Source organism: Suricata suricatta, chromosome X (genome assembly GCF_006229205.1).
Source record: "Suricata suricatta isolate VVHF042 chromosome X, meerkat_22Aug2017_6uvM2_HiC, whole genome shotgun sequence".
NCBI classification, from domain to species: domain Eukaryota; kingdom Metazoa; phylum Chordata; class Mammalia; order Carnivora; family Herpestidae; genus Suricata; species Suricata suricatta.
Window position 1 is genome coordinate 28,225,253 of NC_043717.1, and position 2,784 is coordinate 28,228,036.

At 41.5% G+C, this 2,784-nt stretch overlaps 1 pseudogene; it reads right to left on the minus strand.

The window, feature by feature from the left end:
* Positions 1–884: 884 nt before the first annotated feature.
* LOC115284316 lies at positions 885–2,276 on the minus strand (annotated as a pseudogene).
* Between the last annotated feature and the right edge of the window lie 508 nt (positions 2,277–2,784).

The window sequence follows — 2,784 nt, forward strand, 5'->3', positions numbered from 1 at the left end:
TTTAGTATAATAGTCAATCAATTACCTGAGTTATTCAGCACTTTGTTATAAACTAGACTTTCTGTTAGATGATTTTGCTCAACTGTAGGCCAATATAAGTGTTCCGAGCAGATTTAAGGTAGGCTAGGCAAAGTTAGGTGTATTAGATAAATTTTTGACTTATGTTGGTTTCAGTTTACAATGGGTTTACCAGGATGTAACCCCATCATAAGGCAAGGAAGATATGTATTGAACAGGGTATACAGGTTTAGAAAGTTTTTATAATTTGCCTGTCTTTCAGCTTGTCAGTGGTAGAGTTAAATCTGAATTCAAGTCTGATGCCAAATCACTACCCAGTACTGCCAGTGAATTTCTATCACTACTGTCATTTCTACAGAAAATTATTCTTTCTATTGCTTTCTGTGAAGTTATAATTTTTCTTAGGTTTCTGCATTTGTATGTATTCTAATAAATGATTATCATAATCAAATATTTATCTACATGTTAGATAAGAAGACTTAAGCTGTTTTACATGAACTCCATGTCCTTAAACTTTGGGGGTTTTAAAAGTTTAATCATTTTTTTTCCTTGGGAACTTTTTCTTTATTTAACTTTCAAAAAATATATAGACTTCTAACTCAATAGAAAGACAGCAGTGATGGTAATTATCACACAGGAGGCGGTGCGCAACAAATGCTGAAGTCTTTAATTTTCAGGCACCATGTCACGAACACCTCCTTCTCTCTTTCTCCATGGAATTCCAAGAACTGGCTGAGTTCACTTAATCATCTCACTGGGGCTGGTCTGTTCCTGCCATTCACTCAAATCAAGAACTCTTGATCTGTGGCTCACAAGACTTCAATCATCTATAAAAGTATCTGTGCAAAGGCTCTGGGACATATCTCTTAAACGGTGGATTTCACCTCTTTCTCATTCTGCTCTGAGGATTCCTTCTCCTTAAGCTCTTTGTCACAGTCTGGAGAAATACTCTGATTTTCTATGGTAGCAACAGCATCTGAGTCTAATCTTCTTTTCTTCAGTTGGTGCAGGTGGGATTTGGATTTTATATGTGCTGCCCATTCATAGTTCCCAATGATGATTCGATTGCAGAGGTCACACATGTGAAAACTCTTGTTCTCCATTTCACTGCATGGCATCTTTACTGGAGCAGCCACAGGTTTGTCGCCCTGGATGAAACTCTGCACGATTTCAAGAGCTGGTGCAAGAACAGATTCCTCCCACTTCGAGACATCAGACTTCTAAGCCATATACTGGGGGGACACTGGGACCAGGTCTGCTCAAAAAGCGGTTTTTAAACCATCGGTTTTGCTTCCGGGCATATCTCTTGGTCACTTGTTTCAGAGACTCAATACCTTTCTTTAGGAGCTGGTTACTGGTCTCTGGTGTGCATTTTCCCTCAGTGACCAGGTACTTGTGGAATTCCTTGAAGTCAGTGGATTGGAAGATACCATGTTGATAGTCCTAGCTGTTTTCTGCAATTTTCTTCTGATTATAGCGCCTATGAAAATCTCTTAGTTCGTCCAAGAGCCCAGCAGCGAGCATGTCATCCACCCTCTTTTCCAAGCGCTCATCTAGAACTGTCTGGTCAACATAAAGCCAGAGGATGCAAAGGTTAGGGAACTTCAGAGGGCCTCCAAGGGGACCACCACCTTCCTCTGCATGTTGACGATGAAGAAATTTACTATGAGAGATTCCCGTTTCTTCAAACACTTGCAAGCTCCTGGCCACTTTGTGCTTGTCATGTGGGTGCAGCTTGGCAGCCATTTCTGGGTCCACCTGGCTTAGGCGTTTGTGCATGCCCATCTTCCTTTTCAAGCTCTACTTTCTGGTCAGTCACTTTCTCGATGTCCATCTCCTGGGGCTTAGTATTGACAAGAACTTTCCAGAGCAGAGACCCAATGTAATAATTGGTTCCTCCCACGACAATAGGAATTTTGTCTCGGGCAAATATATCTTCAATCAGAGCAGTTACCTTGTTCCTGAAGTCCACAATGGTGTAATTTGTCACAAGAGGATCCATAAAAGCTGATCATATGGTGCTGGCACATTCTCTGCTCTTGGGCAGAAACCTTGTTTGTGATGATGCCTAAGCTTTCATAAACCTGCATGGAGTCAGCGCTGACGATTTCGCCACCCAGCTGTTGGCCTAGCTGCAATGCCAGGGTGGATTTGCCAGTGCCCATCGCCCCAAGAATCACTACAAGAGGCAATGTCCTTTGCAGACCCTGGAACCCGGAGCCCACAGAAGCTGCTCGTGCAGCCGCCACCGCCACCATCTTGAAGATATCTCTGTTTAATTATTTTTTAAGAGAGAGAGACAGAGCGTGAACGAGAGGGCCAGAGAGTGAGGGAGACACACAATCCAAAGCAGGTTCCAGGCTCTGAGCTATCAGCACAGACCCCAACACGAGGCTTGAACTCATGAACTGTGAGATCATGACCTGAGCTGAAGTTGGATGCTTAACCAACTGAGCCAGCCAGGAGCCCCTCCATGTCCTTAAACTTTGAATGTCTTTTTAACAGATTCCTAAAACCTTATACTTCTTAATTCTTTTTATTATTCAGATTGTTTGGCATTAATGTGCCATATTCTATAAGGCTTTCAGTGACTCATTACATAGACTTAAAGTCATTGATAATCTATTGGATGCTTATTGAAATCCAGTTGGTAATTTAAATAATGCTTCACCAGTTTGCAGAGATTTTCTCATCCATTATGACATTAAAATGTGTTTTACATTGTGATTAGCATCCATAAAATAAGGAATAAGCTCTTTCATGATT